General features: G+C 28.8%; 1 protein-coding gene across 2 annotated transcripts in view; it reads right to left on the minus strand.

Annotated features, from left to right (window-relative positions):
* The window catches only part of LOC105230806 (uncharacterized), a 51,292-nt gene that overhangs the window by 27,259 nt on the left and 2,307 nt on the right, over window positions 1-21,726 (minus strand). The window lies entirely within an intron of this gene.

Consider the following 21,726-nt stretch of genomic DNA (forward strand, 5'->3'; position numbering starts at 1 on the left):
GCGACAAAGAAGGTGAAGCAAATATGACGACGAATGGCGGGGCGAAGCGAAATGCCGCGAATGCGCAATGAAACAAAGTTTGCATTTTTGCAGCTTGTTGCACAATAAGCGCCGTCCAGTGGTGTGTGCGTGGCGCAAATAGCCACACAACAACAACAAAGTAAGCACAGCGCAAAACTATTTCTGTGCAAACGCCAAAGTATGCGTGCGACTGCGCAAAATATTAATGTAAATGCGAATAGGCAACAACAACAATAACAAACATTGTGAAATATTTGCAGCGCTCGCGTGTGTGCCCACTTATTTCAGCTTGGGCATAAATGAATGTGGAAGTGTAAAGCAAATTAAGCATTATGAACGAAGAGAAAACGAAAGTGTTACGCCAATACAAATGTAAATAAAAGTAATAAGTGATTAACTAATATTTGTTTATTTGGATTATGCTTTCGGTGCAAAAAATGGTATTAGGTAAATACATTTATTAATGTATAAAGATTGTTGTCGATTTTTCTATGAGTGAAACTACTGGTTGACTACTGAGATGATAAGTGAAAGATAGAGTAAGAGATTGTAGGCGAAGGGTGATTTTTAGAAATTTTTTTTATATTTTATTATATTAAAAAGTTGATAATATATGTATTTTAATTGAAAACATTTTATTTTATTAATTTTTTTAGGCAAATAATATTCTAAAAATTGAAGAAAAATAATTTTTAGAATATTTTTAAAATATATTATGTAATCCGATGGAATAGTAATTCTGTACATATATACTGAGTCTGGAAAACAACAATATTAGTCGAATTTCCAGTCATTAAAAGTTGACATGATTATGGGGCATAAAATCTACTGTTGAAAAGACGGACGAGTTGAAGAAATACAGCAGGGAAATTTATGGTTGACCACAGAGAGAATATTTGAAAGATAGAGTAGGAGTGAGAGAGATTTAAAATAGAGAAGCAGTTTTCTAGTTTTCTTTGAATTCAACTGATTATATTGATTTTTTCCAAGAAACGAAAATCTTTTCTAAAAAATTCATATTTTTTCAACTTTTCTCCATTCACAGTAACAAATTTAATGCCCCACAATTATTTCAACTATGTGATTGGTGTCTATTTAACTCGATATCCCAATAATCTGGAAATTAGACTAAGAACCTACATTCATAGTTGCTTTACTGACTCATTATATACGTCATAGTCATACTATATCAATCGGTTACATATTTTATAGGTTTATCTGGTTATAAATTGGAAGTTACCTTTGCCTCGAGGAATCCTTGTCACGCTAATATTGCATCAGTTTTGTATGAAAAGCCGTTATTTAGATTTATGAACGCATAAACACTACCAGCAACAGCATTTTTCAAATATAAACTTACAATATATTTAATACTGATTTTTGCAATCCTAAGACAATAGAATAATGACATTTAAATGTGACAAGTTCGTCGCTTAAGTCTTTTGTTACTGTAAATTATTTGTACATTGACTTCTGTATCAAAAACAAGTTCGCTGCTTAAGTCTTTAGTCACGCAGTACATTTGCAGTTTGACACTTTGGTTCAGCAAGTTTGTAGCTTAAGTCTTCTGTTGATTGAAATTATTTATTTATTATTTTGAAAGCAAGTTCTTAGAGATGTTTATATTTCGTTATTAGTTTGGCTTAGAATATAGAAAACTATTGTATACATATATTTGAAATATTACATATTTTAGAAAAATATTGAATTTTACGCTAAAATGTGAGGATATAATGATGGTGGTTTGCATTCAGTGTGATCATTGTTTTCGGTTTAAACTAAGGGCTCCTAAAACTAAATTAAAACCTCTACACTTTGCTATATTAAAATTATAAGCTGGCATAGCTGTACGCATAAACTTGAATTTTTATCTAGTTCATACTTAAAAAACCAAACAATATTCATATATTCAAAATATGCAATACAGTTACTACATAAAAGTTGTTCATAAAACTCTAAAACCGAATTGCTTGCAAGTTTTTATTATCAAATCAGCTGCTTCAGCATAAGATCAGCTCATAAAAAAGCGTATGCAAAGGAAATATTGAAAGCAGCTGCTTAAAAAGTCTTTACTAATTAAAGACATTAATATGTTTTCCTACTCCCTCCGAAGAAGAGATCAACACTCACCCATCATCATCAGAATAATTTTAGAGAAAGTTTATGAGATGAACTGGTTTATTTTGAGTTTGTGAGCCGAAGACTGCAAGGCAATTAGAAATGTTTGTGGCGTCGTTAATTATTGTCAAAAAAAGTTGAAAAGTTGTTATCAAAGCAAAGAAAGAAAAATAAATCTTGAAAGAGATGCACAGAGTCCAGCAACTTGCATTGAGGCAAATGTAGAGAATTTGAACAAGTTTAGTGCCATTTGAGAAAGGAATTTGTTTAAATGAAATATTATTGCAAGAAATCTTTAGTCCAAATACTAGTTTTGTACGAAAAATTGAATTTGAATACCACATCTGCATAAAAGCACACTTAATCAAATGGCCGGTTAGAATGTAGGCGCCAGAGAGTTGTTTGATAACTTAGAAAAAGCAGTCGCATTAATAAAAAACACGATTTGGACTGACAAAGTTTGAAAGGTGTGTGGCACTGTTAGTTTATATTTAGTTGAAATAAAAATTTGAAGAAAGAAATAGAGCTTTCTGCAGTTTATAGTATTTTTTGGAAATTGTAATAAAGATTGCCTGCGCAGCATGACGAATGTGCTATGGTTGCTTTCGTATGAATTTATTGAAGCATTTTTCTGGAAGAAAGCAAATAATATTTTAACACGGAGGTTTGCAGCTTAAGTCTTTTATAATTCTAATTTATTTGTACATTGACTTCTGGATGTAATAGGTTCGTCGCTTAAGTCTTTGGTACACTCAGTTCATATGACGTTTGATTTATTCAATCATGAAGTTTGTTGCTCAAGTCTATTGTTTATAGAAATTATTTATGAATTGTATAAGAAAAAAAACACTGCTTAGTTTTTTCGCGGCAATATTCCGGTTAGTAATCTAAACCAAAATATAAAATTAATACGGAATAACAAAAAATATATAAGTTGTACTATTTCATTAGTGAAAATTATTAAGAATACCTTTGAAAATCAAAAATGTGATTAAAGTCATGTTCTTACTTCTTTTTTTTAGACTTTACTAAATATTTTATCAGGAAAAATAAGAAAAAAATTATTTTCATACAGTTTTTTAATCATGTGCAAATTACGTTAATTCTGGCTAGATTTTTTTTATTAAACTAAAGCTTATGATTACATAAATAAAACAATCTCATTATAGAATACTTTTTTATACCCTGAAGAGAGCAAAAAATGCCGAAGATCCTATAAAATATATATTTAGATGATCAGAGTGATGAGCTGAGTCGATTCAGCTGTGTCTATTAGTCGGTTTGTCCCAGTTTCTGAGCTAGCTAAAATATGTTTGTATGAAAAATTTCTTTAGTTGGCATCTGACTGACTGATCAAAATCAACATAAAGATCTTTGCATACCCTTTTATGCTATAAAAACTGCACCTATCAAAGGGATTTTAGCAGCGCAGCAGCCGATCAATGTTTTTTTCTTGTTTTGTTTATATATTTATGCATAAACATAACTGCATACATTTTGAAGTCTTTCATTTTCTCTTAATTAACGCTAATATAAATGCAAATTTACACTTAATTAGCATGTATTTATACACAACAATGCATAACTGTGCTATAAGTAAGCCATACGGAAATAGTTTTTCATACAAAAACAACAGTAAGCTTGCATCATCGGCAAACACGCCCCAACACTACAAAATAGAAAACAGCCGCCATTGTGGCAGGCGTTTGTCACATATAAAAATATTTAGAAATAGTCATAAAGCTCAAAGGCAGTTAGTATCCATAAAATAAAAAATTATAAATTTAAAAAAAATATTAAAAAAAAAAATAAAATAAATAAAAACTTCATAAAAGCTTAAACACGCACATGCATAACTAATTACCGCCAAGTATATACAAATGTCATAGTCAAATTTCCCATCAATGTCGCTGAATTATATTCCTCGACTCAGCCCGTCCGAGCTTCCAACCAATGACGTCTTCGACTTTTAATTAATTTTATGCAAAGAGCAAAGCCTTTGTGCGACCTTGCACTTAGAAACATTTAACCATTGATAGGTGGCCATTTCATATTGATAATACAAACTTTCTACTTTATTTGTTATGCTAATGAGGGGAGGCAACTGTTAGCCAACACTTTTTGTTGCTTCTACACTTTCTTATGTAAAACAAATCATATTTACACGTACGTACGTGCCTTGCATAGCCAAACTTGATTTTGATTTAAGTGTGCTTCTGTGCTCAGACAGACGTGCCTACACACAGGTACTTGAGTGTGTGAAATGAGGACGCATGCGTGTGCTTTTTCACAGCCTAACAGCCGGCGGCCGATGACGACATAAATGCCCGTTGATGAGCGCTGTTGTAATAATGGAAGTTTATGTGATAAATTAACGAAAGTGAATTCAATTGTGTGTTGAAACTACAGTGTTGCACAAATGTATGCGTACCGAAAATTTAAAATATGCGCATAATTAAAAAAAAAAATATTTAATTGGGAAATTTTGAATTGTAGAATAGATATTTTTAATATAATATATTATATTACACTATTCAACAAAAACTTTTCTTTTTGCGTTACTGTTTTCATGGTCAAATTTTGATTCTAGACATTAAAAAATATTGGCACTTTCATTTTTATCTCTTAAAGTTTGTTTTGGCCAGATAAGAATGAGCCTGATTTGGACAAGGGAACATATAAGAAATACGAAAAAATATCTACAAAAGCAAATTTAATAGAAAGAAAATTGTTTTCCTTTTTTTGGTGTTGGAGAAACTGAAACTTAACATGTATAAGTCTGACCCAAAAGTCAAGTGGACCGGTGTTGTGGTTCTTTTGCTGTTATGGCAGCTTAAAATAAATTTTTTATACTAGAATAGCATTAAAATTTTGTTTTTTTTACAAAATTAAATATATTTATATTTTGATACATCTTCCTAGTTAGCTTCTTACGAAAAAAATTGTTTAAAAATGTGCAAAATCTCGAACTGCTTCTTCAGTTTTAGAGATATCGCTCTGAAATTTTCCGGTCGTTCTTTTCTTTTTCAGAAGTTATTCATGTGTCGGAACTGCCGATATCAGACCATTATAGCATGTAGCTGTCGTACAAACTGAACGCTCGGAATAACGTGCTTCCATTAAAAACTTTTTCATTTCACGAGATAACTACACTAAATTTGGCAGAGATTGCTACGATTGTTAAGATCGAATATCTATTGAATATAGCTATATCAAAAACAAATCTTTGTTAGGGTTTTTTTTTTAATTTTTCCGTGTTTCTATTGAAAATGCTGTTGAAAATACCGTACAAGTGAAAAAGTCTGCGATGCAGCAACATCAAAGTTGAGTTGATCTTCTGTAGATTCTAAATGATCTTTGGGCTAAGTTGGCTGGATACATTATTTGAGAGAAAAAACTAGTAAGCATGTAATTTGTGAAGATGAATATGTAAGTAGATAAAAACTATTTACGAATATTTAAATTTTTCTTCAATTCGCTATGTTAACAAGAATCCATACGAGGCGGATACATTTTTTAAATTTTTGTCATAAGAATAGAGAAGGTTAATTCTTTCAATAAATTTTTTTCCATCAGAAATGTATACTTGAGACACTCTATACTTGCAGCTGTGTTGGCACAATTCATATTCAGAAAACAATAATAACAGTAACTGTATATGTGTGGCTAAGATTCAAAAATTCAAAAAAAAAAGTCAACAATCAAAATCGATGACGAGCAGCTTTAAACAGACGAGCTGAGGATCATTTACATATCGGTAAAGAAAAATGTGAAAGTGATTGGGATGATCAACATTTTCTTCCATATGCTATGCGTACACATACATTAAAAGCATTAAATTTGTATACAGGTCTTTATTTATGTAATAATTTTATTATGCGTTCCACTGAAATATTTTTCGTATAATAAATACTATTGAACTGATTTCGAAGCTCTTTGAACACTTACGCGGAATTAAAATGAAAATGGCATACCCAGAAATCTAAATATAACAGTATTGACAACAAATATATGATTTGCTTTAACATATGCCAAAGAAGTGAGGTGATTAGTTATGTTTGAATACATCTTTCTCTAGTACAAATGACAGCCTGTGTTGTAACGCAAATAATTGCATAATAAAGTACGCGTTTCTAAAAAAATATTTTGACTTTCCCAAATTATATTGCTACTACTAAATATTTCACCTAGATATTCTAACCGCGCTTGCACCTTCAAGACATGAAACAGCAGATTAACCCATGCAGATGCCAATGGAAACCCTATAAGTTTGGGTACAATTTACAATAGTGGTTTAAATTTTATTATACATAGTAAAAAATATCAATTTCATTTTTTTTTTTAAATATTCTTCTGCTTATAAAACATGTGTTTCCTCTTTAAACTATATGTATGGTAATATTTAAAATTTTTTTTCTGTTAAGGATAACCCTAACCACATAAAACCATAAGCAACGCCTCGTGTAAAGAGTCTGTTCACAAAGATGTGGTATATTTACCGCTAGATAAGCATGTTATTTAATATATGTACATATATATATATATATACATATATATAAATATTTAGGAGTATTATGATCTCAGCATGTTATCTCTCTTGGTATGCGGTAATCACACCACACAACAATGACCAACAAGATAACTTTTACAAGCTACATCTCAAAAATATATACACATACATGTACAAACATATATGTATATGCAAACAAATATGCGTAAGTATAGTTGTCACTCCAGCTGCGATGTGTCGTGCATTTCACATTCACGCTATTGAATAAACGCATTAGCAACGATTACGTTATGCATCGCATGAAGTTCGTCTTGACGGAGATGTTGTATAAACAGCGCTACATTTTTTTTTGTCGAGCGAGTGATTCAAGTCAACGCTGATGTGATGCCTACACAACTTGAGCAAATGAGTGCTCTTCACCGTTGACCATCGTCACAGGCGCGAACAACAACAACACCAACACTACATGGTAGCAACAACACTTATTTTGTTGGACATGCGGCAGTGAAAACAGAGCTCTCGCGCCAGTTTCATCTTCACAATTTCACTGCCCACCAACAAGTCGGACTGTCAGTTGATCTGTCATTGTGTGTGCGTGATGGTGACGTCTCTGTTTTTGTGTTGGTGTTGCTGTTGGTGATCGCAGCAGCACTTAACACTTTCGTTTTCGTTGCGGTTTGCGATCACATGCCAACTTGCTGTGCGGTGAGTATGTTGTTGTTGAAGTTAGTGTTGTGCTTTAAAGAGATTTCACTTTCATCTGAATACGTAATTTATGTAAAGTTTTGTTGTGGCTTGTTGGTGATCGTCCTCATTTCGTTGCGTGTGCATTGCTTGATTGTGGCATTGTTGTGGCGGTTTTAGTATTTGTGGTATTTATTTTTCGAAAGAGGTAGGAAACCAATTTGAAAAATAGGTTTGATCACGATGTTTTACTGAGCTCAGTTCCACATTTACTGATTTTTTTTTACAATATTAATTTATATATTTGTAAGTTTTTTTACTTTAGCTTATTAACAAAAAAATTCTTTGAAGCATCAAAAACTTATTTGTGGAACTTTAGATAAAGCGTAAATATTCCAAAGAGTTTCTATAATTTTTTTAAGGAATAAAAGTTTTGGAAATTATTGATGGCGTTTGTGTCCAAAGCATTTTGGTATGTACAAAAATATTAAGATGGCTTAGGATTAAAAAAATAATTAATGATACTTACATACATATACATATATTTTATAAAATTATATTTTTGCTTATTATCGCTTACTTAAAAAGAAAAAAAAGAGAAAAATGTTTTAGTTTAATTATATTTTTTTGTTAAGTTATAGTTTTTAATTTAAAATATTTATTATGAAGGCTAACCTCATATATAAATACAAAAATAACTAAATATAAGGAGAAATATTTGAAATACAAGAGAGCAAATAAATAAATAAAATAAAATTTTTTAAGGAATTAAAAAAATAATAAAAAAAAATTTGAATTAGAAAATTAACATAATTTTTTTTACGAAAAATAAAAATAAAAAAATGTTTATTAAAAAAAGTTAAAATAAAAAATTTGATTAAAAAAAATTAAATTAAATTTTTTAAGAATTAAAAAAAATTAATAAAAACATTTTTAAAAAATGTTTTGAAAAGTTTTCCTAACAGAATATTTTTAAATTTAAAACTAAAATAAAATAAAATAAAATAAAACTTTTTAAAGATTTAAATTTTTTATTTTTTTTCAAATAAAAAATGTTTGAATTAGAAAATTAAAAAAAATTTTATTTGAAAAAAAAAATTTTAACAGAATATTTTTTAAATTAAATTTTTTTTTAATTTTCTGGTGGCTTAAAGGGCTTTTTGACCACGGCAGACATATTTTCAAGATATTATTAATAAATTTGAATATTTTGTAAATATAAAAAATGTTAAAAATATTTAAAAAATTACCGAAAAGGAACTAAAATTGTAAGTACGAATAAAAGATATCAAAATGTATAAAAAATTAATTAGGAAACAAGAAAATAATAATTGAAAAAATTTGGTTCTAATCAAATATTTTTTCTCTTAAGTAAAAAATGATTTTTTTTTGTAAAAAAAATAATAACACAATTTTGAAATATAAAAATGGTTCCCATCAGATATTTTTTCTCTTAAATAAAAAATAAAAAAAAAGTATTTTTGTAAAAAATTATAAAAATATTTTTTTTTGTAAAAAAATAAAAAGTTGCAATTTCATGGCTTAAACAAAAATCAAAACGATTAATGGCATCTGCCGTTGACAAATATCGAAACTGATATTTACTTATTGCTTATATTATTTATCTGCTCGAAATCGATTTGTCACATTCCAGCGTTTTGCAGCTGTTATTAATGATTTAATTTTTCAAAATAATTACATGCCATACTATCAAAGCAATTTGTTTGGCTTTAACAACACGCGAGGCATCCACTGACATTCAACGCAGCGTTGCACATTGACTTTGTGCGAATTTCAAGGACACGCCATAAACAATCAATTTCAGCGGAAAACGTCAACTTGCATAAATATAAATTATGTTTTTTACTGCGCATAGCAGCGATAAACAAAGTGTGTGCAATAAAGCAAAACAAGAAACAAGAAAGAAAAAAAAAAGCAATAAATAAATAAAAATGAAAATTAAATAAAAAATGTATTAAACAAAAAATAACAAAAAAACATTAAAAAAATAATTTAAAAAAATTCATAAAAAAATTAAATAAATAAATAAAAAATTAATAAAAACCACAAAAAAATAAATAAAAAACACACGCGAAAAAGCAATTGCTCCACTTTGGTGCTACATAAATTAGTTTTCCAATAACTACATACATACAAATGTTTTTGCTGTTGTTTTAATTAATATTGTTGTTGTTTTTAGTAAAAATTTTGCCAACACCAACGCTAGCATACACAACAACTCATTAACGCTACGTATAAGGTCAATCGCCATTGGCAGATGCGCCTCCGCCGCACTTGGCTCCGCCAAATAAACGACTTAAGCGACAAACTCGATTGCGCTGAAGCGCTGTGTATTTAGCTGGAAAATTTCAATTCTTCACACCTAGACGCTATGCTGCTTGAAATTCTTATTACCTGTATGCAAATGCAAGCCAATTCAGAGAATTGCACACGCACATACATACATATGTATATTTTGTTCATGTATGTGATAAATTTAAATCTGTATGTAAGCAGCTGCTTTTTGCAATTGAGTAAAAATTGTAAATGCTTTACGGCGCGTCATTCAATTCGAGTGGCCATCGTTGTCCACCGATGCGAACTGGAAGGCCATGTGCCACTTTGACTGACACTGCTGCTTCATTTGTTGCACAGCCACTTGTTGCTTGCTGGCTGGCTGGCTTGTGGCAAGTGTATACAATTCAAGTAATTGGCGTGTAAGTGCTTGTACACTTATATTTATTGAGAAAAAAAAAATCGTTTTTTGTTGTTGTTAAGCACAATTTGCGGACACATACATTTATATTTGAGTGCTTGTATGTGTTAATATTGTTTTTTTTTTGTAAATTTCAAAAGTGTGCTTGCAAGTGGCAGTAAATAAATCAGAGGAAACACACACATACACATTCGCGGGTTATTTTTTCGTGTTACAAATCACGTGCTTTACTCTTCGAATTTTGCTGCTTGTGCCAAAGCAAATTCAATTTCGTCGTTCAAAAAGCAAAAAACTGAGCGCATGAAGCCACTTGTCGATTGAAATCCCATTAAAAAGCGCAAAAAACCAAAATTATTGCTTGTGGCGCACTTGAATTTTCATTTTCGTTACTCAAGTGGGAACTTCCAAAACAGTCACAACAAAAAAAAAAAAACAAGCAGCACTAATAATAAAATAAAATAAAAAAATTAAAATTGAACACAGTTTTTAATTTATAACAATTTTTCAATGCTAATTTGCGCTGAATGTGATTGACGTTTATTGTTACTTGTGCCGTTGAGTGGACTTCTTTTCATTATACCCTGAACAGGGTATATTAAGTTTGTCACGAAGTTTGTAACACCCAGAAGGATGCGTCTGAGACCCTATAAAGTATATATTGAATGATCAGTATGTTGAGCGGAGTCGATTTAGCTATGTCCGTCTGTCCGTCTGCTTGCAGATATACGAGCTAGTCCCTCAGTTTTTAAGATATCGTTTTCAATCGGAACTGCCGATATTGGACCACTATAACATATCGCTGCCATACAAACTTACCGATCGGAGAAAACTTCTTGTAGGGAAAACTTTTGCATTTGACAAGATATATTCACGAAAGTTGGTACAGGTTATTTTCTAAGGCAGCAATGTAATATCCGAATGAAAATTGTTCAGATCGGTTAACTATAGCATAAAGCTGCCATACAAACTGTATACATAGTTACTAAAAGAAATGCACCTGTGAAGGGTATATTAGCTTCAGTGCAGCCGAAGTTAACGTTTTTTCTTGTTTTTATTAAATTTTGCTGCTAATAATATTACTTTTTAACCCTTTTTTGGGCTTAAAAATATAAATATATATAAAATATTTTTTATATGAAATGTAGATTGCGGCAATTACGTGCAAAAATTAATTGCTTTCAAGTTGAACTTCTTCCACAACAACGCTTATATGTAACTCATTTTTATGTTGCTTAAGTATTATGTAGCGGATAGTGATGTGCCTAAGTGTCTTCCGCTGTGACCTTGATATTTGAATTGAGCGAGAATTTGAAATTAAGCTATATACAAATTTATTGCCATAAGAAAAAAACTTGAAACGTTTTTAAAACCTATACCATTTTCGCCATAAATTCTTTCGTTATAAGAATCACTTTTTTTATATTATTTTTTGAAGGTTATATCCTTTCATTAAAAAATAAATAAAATAAAAAATGTCCTAAAAATATTTTCTTAAAAGAATCTCCTACAAAATATCTTAAATTCTCTTCAACTTTTCTAGTTTTATTGAAAAATTATAAAAATGTTTACAAAATATCAAAAAAAATCTGCTATAAAATATCATAAATCGCGTTTAACTGGAATTATAAGCGCGTCATCAAGTCGTTAGTCAACTATGAAGAATTATGCTCTAAGTCTAAAATAATATCCCAGACCAAATATTTACATAAATTAGCAATCTTTTGTTGATATTTCAGGTTAAAAGAACCAGTTGGCTTGCACAAAATTTTGTGAAAAAAACAAAAGTGAACTGAGTCAAATCAAGTACAATAAAAGAGTACCAAAAGAACAGCTCTGAGTAGAGCAAAGAAGTCAGAAGTGTTAGGAACTGAGAAATAATTCTGTTTAAAAATTAAAGAAAGAGACAAACATAAACATCAAAAAGAAAAAAATAAGTAAGAAAGAAATATAAAAAAATATTAAAAAAACAAATATTGAAAGATAAACAAATATTAAAAAAAAAATATATAAAGAAACAATATCTTAAAAAGTTTTAAAAAGTCTAAAAAAATCAAAAGAACTGTTACTGCCAATTGTGTTTCGCATACTTCAGATTTAGGCAATTTCTTGTTGGTTCAAGGTGGCAATTAAGAGTTCAAAATAAACACGTTTTTAAAAGTGAACAATTTGATGTGATGAATTATTGTAGATATATAAATGAAGAATGGATTAAGAGAAGGGTTGGTTTCTAATGGAGAACTAGTTTTTTGTGTTAAAAAAATTTAGCAAATTTTATAATACTTTTAATTTAAGCCAAAAAGTTTAATTCTTAAAAAAAATTCTTGTGCTTACACAATGGTCTAACTCAAAATCTATTTTTCCAGTTTTTAGTTCGAGCTTTTCATTAAAAGCTAATACAAAACAGTTTTAAATCTTATTTAAATTAATTAATTAGATTTAAATTAAAAAAAAATGATATTACTAAACTATGTGGTTAGTTAAAGAGAGTCATAATAAAAAAAATGAAATATAACTCATTAAGAACATTAAGAAAATAAAATAATAATATTCAAATCATAATAATTAATTAATTAAAACTTAAAAAAAAATAATTAAAGAAATGTGTTAATTAATTAATAATTTATAATTTAATTAATTAAAGGGAAAATAATATCTGAATAGTAATAATTTATAAATTTTATTTAATTAATTAAATGGAAAAAAAATATTTCAAATAAAATAATTTATGAATTAAATTAAATTAATTAAATTATTATTTAATTAAATATTATATTTTAAAGATTATTTCACATTTTTAATGCTCTTACAAATTATTTAATAATTAACTAATTTAAAAATTTATTTATATTAATTAATTTTTAAATAATTTCTAATTTTAATTACGAAATTATTTAATTAGTTTAATAATTTGTATTGCATAATTATCAAATAATTTGTATTAATAATATAATTTTTTCATTTATGTTAATTATCTAATAATTTATATTATATAATTACTTATGTTATAATTATATTCATTTAGTAATTAATTAAATTTTTTAAATATTTTTCATGTTTTTTTAAATACGTTATTTCATTCTTAATTATGATTCCTTTTAACTAATAATATATTCAAATTAACTAAATTTAATTTATTTCTTTTTAATTAAATTTTTTTGTTTTGATTTTTTGAGTTTTTTTAACAACAACTCATCAACTAGCAAATTTGTTTAGTATTATTAACAACCATTAACTTTAAAAACTCAACTCAGTTCGCTAAAGTAAAAGCCAAATAACAAGCGCCAATAAGCTCAGCCGAAAGCATCTTCCACATCTATCAAAATCCAATTAATTCAAAGCTAGTTTTCCAAACCTGAGGTGCGCCATACTGTCAATCATCTTCAAATCATCTGTCACTGCTAGACAAATGCTCACGACACGACTTCAGCATTTTTTGCACACATTCACTGGTTTTAATTTCATTTCAGTTCTATTTTTTTGCGCGCTTGCCACTGTATATCCGCCAGTGACTTGTTGATTAATTGAAAATGCCATTCGTCATTAATTTTGCTAACTAATTTATTTAAGTTTTGTATCTTGTTGCGACTTTTGTGGTGCTTAGCGGTTTTACGAGCTATTGTTGGGCTTGTGATTGGAATGGCTTGGAGGTGGTTTATTTGACAGTGGCTTAATAGGTTAAAATTTGTTTAAAAAAATTGTTGAAAAATTAAAATATTAAGCTATTGTTAAAAATATATATTTATTTTCATGCCCATTTGCTTTTTAAAAAATAATTTTTAAATGGCTTTAAAAAATGTTGACGAGTTGGTATTCCTTTTGTAAAATATAGTCTGTTTAAGTAGATCGAAATATCGGGCAACGTTATAAACCATAAAACCCATTGCTACTGGAGATTCAAACTAAAGAAAGACACTTTAAAGAAAATTATTAAATTAATGGACCAAAACTAGTAGAAGCAATTTCTCGGGCTATAATAAATGATAATTTCTAAGACATCCAAAATTTCTACTCTTACAAAAGCTATTCATACCACTTTTCGTAATCTTTCCAGCAACATCAATTCACTTACAAATACAACAACTAAAACACAGCTATTTCTAAATTAAACAACATTTTACAGCTATCACAAATTACATAATTATTACAGACTTTAATGATCTTTCGCTCACCATACATTATGCAACAAAACAATAAAGGCAAATATGAAAAAAATCAAAATTGAAATCAAAGCAATAAAAAACACCAAAACAACATAATTTTATAGCATACAAGCAATATATTAGAAAACAACAACACACCACACACTCATTTGTAAAGCAACATGCAACATTAGCATTTAGCAACAAAGCGTTATCAACATGTTGACTGCCCATCGTAAAAGCCGCATTGGAATGAAAGCAAAAGCGAAATTGGCAAAAAGGCAAACAGGCAGCTAACACCAAGGCGGATGAGGTTCAAATTTATTAACAAACCGCATTTCATTGGTTTGTAAATTAGTCAGCTGACTTGATTAATTTATGCAGCTACAAAAGACTCGTAATAACGAAATGAAATTGAAAACAATTTGGATGAGTTTGTAAGCGCTGACATAATCAGTGCATTTTAATGGAATTTTGGTATGACTGGCATTTATTTGAGTGGGTTTGGGAGAGTCGTATACCAAAATAATTTTTGGATACCAAATTTTTCGATTTGTTCACTAATTGCGTCTTATTGACTTGGCAAGGCAGCCGTCAAATATTCTGTGTGTGATTAGTAAAAAAAATATAAATAACTGTATTTAAATTTTCCTTTCATAGTTGATAAATTTCTATATTAAATAGTGGTATAGTTTTTTTGGTTTTTTGGTACGCTCTCAGGGAACTTAATTTAAAATTCGATGGCATTCGCCATGTTTTGCTCTCAAACCATAAATAAGTCATCAACTGGCCATGAAAATTAATCAGGGTCAGTACGAACTTTTACTTCCCTTAATGATTGCATTAAATAAGAGGTACCTTTTATACTTATGCATATAAATATATATACCTATACATTAATTTATATCTAAGTGATTAATTAAAATCTTTTCTAAAGTTTTAAGAGGTCTACATGACTGTAAATATTTAATTTATTTACTAATTCGGCTTAACATTTTTTTTGTTTGATAAAATATTATACTTGAACAAAAAATCAATATTATTCTTGCATCAAAGCCAAAATAAACTTTCCTTTTCAAAAAAAAAAATATACATAAATATACATATGAAAAATATATATAAAAATAGGTAAAAAGTATATATAGTATTTTTTCTGATAATACTAAATATTTTATTTAAATTATGTCAACCAAATACAAATACTGTGAAAAATGCTTCAGCGTGACAAGCTGAGTCTTTTTAGTCATGTCCATCTGTATATATGCCTTAGTTTTTTAAATATCCATCAGAAAATATTTAAATGCCCTTTTCTCCACCAAAAGCTGCTAATTTGCCGAAATTGCTAAAATCGGAACTATGGAGAATATAGCTGTCATACAAACTAAAGGATCAAAATCAAGTTCTTGTTTTAAAATTTTACAGTTTTCAAGAGAGAGACCGAAACTCATATCGTCGTCTTCCTCTTAATATCTCGAAATGCGGCATAAATTATTGTCTTGGGAAGCCTACAATCTGCGATCATATTGTTTCGAGTTGGACTACTACATCATATTTATATGATATATATGCAGCTGCTATACAATCTGACATATTTAGATGACACTTGTGCTAATTTTAACTATTCCATTGCAATATATTGTTAAAGTTATCAGAAAATGGTAATTTCCACACCAATTTACATGAAAAGGCAACCGTACTTATAATAAATGTAACCGCAATAATTTAAGCTTATCTCAGTACATATTTTTCTTATTAATACAACACCTAGTAATTTTTATAATATATGTGCGTAATAATACTTAATCTAACTGCTATATTTACATATTCAAATACAAATTTAATATAACTCATTTCCACGTCGCTTCCTTCTCTCACGTTGGCAAGTCTATTTTGGCTCTTCCACTTTTGTTAACACGCTTTATCTTTTACATTGTATTGTACCTTTATGCCAAAGTCTCCACACACACACAAGGAAAGCCTTATGTAGGTTGACTGAAAATGAAAGTGAAACTCAAACAAGCGGCAAGCAACCGCAAATAGCACCAGCACCAACACCGACACAAGCTGCGCTCACACATGTTAATTGCTGCTGTTGCCAACTGGCTGTAGCTGCTGCTGTTGTAGCTGTTGTAGTTGTATTGTTTGCTTTTGTGTACTGGCTTTTTTTGCGTTTCGTTGGTAATCAGCAACATATGCCTACCGCATTTTTGTCATTACAACAAACAAGCAACAACTACTGGGCTATTGTTATAATTTCATTTGATATGTAAGTAGGTTGCGAATGAGTTGTGCGCTGACAGCCGCTGCCGGTCATTCCAATGGCAATAAAAAATAAGATGTGTGGAGCTTTGGAGATTCTTCGAATAGATATGCGCATAAGTACATGTAATTTCTTAGACTCGTGCATAAATATGTATTACCATGTTTCTATATATATACATATATTTATATCTGTATGTCTTGTACCCTTTTAGCAACCGCTTGTAGCATACCTTTTGATAAGTTAAATTTATTGCGGCATTTTATTGGTCCATTCAGGCATTTTATGTGCCTTTATTGTAGGCTTTAATTCGTTATTTTTCTTCCCTAACTATTTCAGTTTGCATAACTGATTTGCTTATTGAAGTTTTGCGGTGTGACTGTGACTGTGTTTCGATTTCCTCGAAAGGTGTTTAATTTGAAACGATTTTTCATTTGTTACTTGCGGTTTTTCGATTGAGAATTGCACCACAAAAGCGATTTGCTCCACGTGCAGGCTACGTTGGAGTTTTGAAAAGTGAATATTTCTTAGAAATCTGCTTTTAATTAAATTCGTGGTTATCTGCATTTGTTGTGAGCTAAATTGGTTTATTTATTGCTTTTTTCGGTTTCTTTTATATTTTCTTGAATGATTTAATGACGGGTTTTGATTAGATTATTTAATGGTAGATTTTGATTGGATTTTGTATGAGCATCTTGTTTCAGCAGTTTTTTATATTTTAATATTTTTTTTAATTATTATTTTTGGTATAGGCTTATATTGCTTGTAAATTTGGCATTTTTTGAGTGCCGTAAAATATTTTAGAAAATAATTAATAGTGTATTAGTTGTATATTAGGGTGTTTTTTTATTGAACTATTAATTTTTTTCAGTCCCGTCACGAAATTTTCATTGGAAATACCCTAAAAAAAATTCTCTGAAAATTATAGCTCTTAATATTAACATTAAGAACTAGACCAAGCCCTGTAAAAGTTCCATAGAAAATACACTACAATCGTGAGTTTTTATATTTAAATTCCTACAGATCAGATGTATTTTATGGCATCGCTTTGACTTTAGAAGCATACTTCTCAGAATTGTTCGCTCTACAAAAGTGCTCAGTACAACAAAGTCGTTACTCACACCGGCGAGGTAGAATGGGGCTCTAAACCCGCTTTTCCCAAGAATTTCGCATTTTTTGTATATATCTCGTAAATGACAGGAGCTATAGAAAAAATTTGCATAACAAATTTTTAGGAAATTTTATTTGCTATAAAAAAGGTTCGAGGTCAAAACGCTTTCTCGAATTATTCAGCTTTTTATGTAAGGCTGTATGCAATTTTCATAGACTTTTTAATACATACCATCTATAAAAATCCTATTATTTAAGCAGTTTTAACCTATATTTTATAACAATATTTTTAAATTTTATTTTTTATATAATTTTTTTTTTTAAATCAATAACCAACCGACCTTATATTTTTGAATTTTTCACCACCATAATTTCATTAAAATTTATTTATTATCACTTCTTTCATTGCATAACACCCTCGATATTTGGTTTCATAGTTGCTACAAATACACATTACTCCTCCTCTAACATTTTTAATGCAACCGAAAAGGGAGAGTTAATTAAAATTTACCAACATTTTCATACATATCCGTAAATAAATTAATAATCTGAAGGTTATGCAGTCGCTATAATGATATGGAAGTATTTTTGTATTTTATTATATTATTCCACACATATGGCAGTTATTATGTAAAGTCGCAGCCAACAAAAGTATCGAACTGTTGGTCGGAAGTATTGCTTCAATCACCATTAACGGTGACTTTCGAATTTGGTTGGCGTTTGCTTTGGAATGCAAATAGTACATAGAAATTGATGCGGGTAGCAATAGTAAGCGATGAATTTGACAAAAGGAGGAGAAAATAATATAGCTTGCGGCTAAAAATTGGTGCCGCTGCGTAAACGCTGGGTTGGGGCGGAGTTAAAATTAATGCTAAAATTAAATTTATTTCTCTCTTTATATATAAAAATATTATTAACAATGGAAAAAAAAAAAAAATTAGTTTGTCGATTATTGAGAAAAGAGTCTAAACAGAAATCAAATAAGCATGTTTCTACTAAAAATTTGAAAATTTATAAAATAATTTTTTTTTATAAAAAAATATATAAAAATTAATTTTTGTATTAAATTAAAATATTAATTTTTTTTATAAAATTTTATTTATTTATTTTTTTTTTTTATTAAAATAAAATTTTTTTTCTAGACATTTTTTTCTTAATTTTTTGTTTTTAATAATTATAATTTTTTCAAATTTTTTTTATATAAAAAATAAATTGGCAATTATAATTAACTCTTAACGATAGAACCCTTTAACATTTTTTCTTTGTTTCAATAAAAATTAATAATTTTAACATGTTTCTTGACTAGTTCTAGAAAAAAATATTAGCATAAATTTCCAAATCACCTTGACACAATTTCTACCAACAGCCCACACTCACAAGCCTGATTTAATTTTATTTCATATGCTTTGAAGTGGGTGTGTTTTAACAACTTTAGCATAATTTAAATAACTAATTCTTTCATGTCTGCGAAACTGTCATCTGACTTGCAAATTTTGTCGAGTCTGCGCAGAATAACTCAAAACATTAGCGTTTAGCTATTTTGCAGTGCCTTTCGCACTAGCAATGCGTTGCCAAGGTGACTTTACGCAAATTTGCCATAAGTAAATTAATTGCATAATTAATTTGTGATTCCCTATGTCACAAAGAAACGAGTTAAGTGCGAGCAAATAATATTTTCAAAAGTCTTTAAGAATATGTAATTAATATATATGCATATATGTATATTCAACAAATGACACTCAGACGCGTGCGCCTCAATCATATGACTCTTATCTAGCTTTGTGCGCGTATAAATACATTTAGAGTCTAAATTTTGGCCAGTCAGCCGTGCAGACACATCTATGGTTTTATGCCTTTATCAACGCCACTGGCAGTTAATTCTCTTTTAGTGCCAATTCTTCTTGTTGGCTGCCGCTTTGCTCATGTTTTTGCCGCAGCTTTAATGTGCGCATGCTTAATGTGCTGCCCTTGAGTTCGACAAATGGCTAAAGTTGCGCAGAAGCGTCGCAAATTTAATTACGTTTTTAATTTGAATTTTAACGCAGCGCAAGAGTCGCTTAGCGTTTGACGGAAGCATTTTAGGCGGTATCGCCACCAAAATAATTACCGTTTTTTTGCTAATTTGCATTATTTTTATATTTGTTTATTCTTCTAATTTTATTTCTTTGCGAGTGTTATCTTGCCACTGGCGGCAAATAAATTTGAATCAAGCGAGTGTTGTGTGGAATAAATTTTAGAAACTTAACTAAAGATGTTCTTAGAGATAATGCTCGACAATTTATGTCGTGTTTCTTATTTTTTGAATCTTTTGAGGAGATCTTTGAATGGATATGTGTGGGCATATGTACATATTTACAGATATGTATTTTTAAGAGCTAAAGGAATTATCGTACCTGAATTTCAAACATTCAAGAAATTTTTTTTTTGCTGATTTTAGGTAAAAAAAAAGTGTTTTGCTTTATACTATGATTATTTCTACTAGCACAGTTCTTAGAGACTTCGAACAATTGAGTAAAGAATATTTTGATACAAAATAAATTAGCATAGTTTTGTACCCGAATTCGTCAAAAAATTAGTTAAAACACACAAACTAAGAGTATTTGTAAAGGCGTAATAGAAAAAGCTTTGATTAGAAGCCTTAATATTTTTTAATTTTTTTTTAACTATCACTTTCAAGTACTATTTTATCATATATGCAAAAATATTTTTCATAACACAGACCTATAACCAGTATATTTTTGGCATAATATACATCTTTTTATATTTTATTCAATCTAATTTTTTAAAATATTTTTTCACACAAATATATTAAAAATAAAAATTGGAAAATAATAAAAAAATAGTTTTATTTAATATTATAAATTGAAATGGTTTCAAAATGATTAATAATATTATTTTTCACAAGATCTGTAAAATATTATATTTGAAACTGGGATTAAATTAAAAAAAAGATTTCAAGTCAAACTCATTTTGTACAGTCAATTGTATTAAAATTTCTTAATAAACCAGTGTAAATAATTTTAAATAAGAAAAAGGTAATATTATTAGTTTGAAACGCATCGGACACAAAAGATAAATTAAGAGACATTAATGTAAAACTTATTAAAAACGTGGTTGAATTTTTAAGGAATAAAAAGGATTTCTCTCGATTTCTGGCAAAACCATGGTTCCTAAAGAAATAGGCTATAAAGCAATGTTGTAGCTAATGGAAAGATCTATAACTTTTATACAAAGACTTTTGCTCACATAACCTCAAAATTTATGTGAAAAATGCAAATAACCACCAATGTGTTTTTTATTTTTATTTTGAACAAAAAATTCTTTCTCAAATATGGTATATAATTTTTAAAATAAAAAATCTTATTTCGACTTAAAATCATAAAAAAACTTCAATGTTCAAACGAAAATTCTCTAATCAAAATTTCAGATATTTTAAAAAGGTTGGTAGGCTTTAAGTTTGTTGTTAAATAATAATAATAAATCAGCGGTAATAGTCTCTAATGCGGAACTTTATTATTTGTTAATGGCATATAGTAATTTAAAATTTATTTTCTGAGATTTAATTCATTTTCTGAAAGATATTATTAGCCTTACCACATGAGTCCCCATAGCACAGTGCCCAGTTAGAAGTTCTATCAACACTCACAAATCTCGTGCTAAGTCTATAGATCTAGCACCTGAATGCAAGAGAACAGGACTAGACTTTGAACTAGAGAACGCTTTCGTGTAAGCTCATTGGCTTAAAAGTTTCTATCGTTTCCGCTTTGACAATGTACCGAAACAATTCTGATATTGTAGTAACTTGATGTTATGTCTAATGACATGAAACATACCTTGAATAGCTTTGAGCGCACTATCAGGGTATATTGTATTGCTTAGTTGTCTATTTAATTTTTCATATGCATACATATGAACATAGAAAAACTTTTTTATGAAATTTAGATATTTAAAAAATATTAAAAAAAAGTAATATTTTGTTAAAATTTAGTCATTCATAAGCACAAAAAATTTAAAATTTTGCCATTTTTTTATTTTATTTCATTTTCTTTTCCTTTAATTTTATTATGTTATATTTAATTTTTTATTTTATTTTAATATTTTATTTTTATTTATTAACGAGTTAATAATTTTTGCAATGTTAAATCTTAATTCGCGCATTTTGTTATAT

This window comes from Bactrocera dorsalis, chromosome 1, assembly GCF_023373825.1.
Source record: "Bactrocera dorsalis isolate Fly_Bdor chromosome 1, ASM2337382v1, whole genome shotgun sequence".
NCBI lineage: Eukaryota > Metazoa > Arthropoda > Insecta > Diptera > Tephritidae > Bactrocera > Bactrocera dorsalis.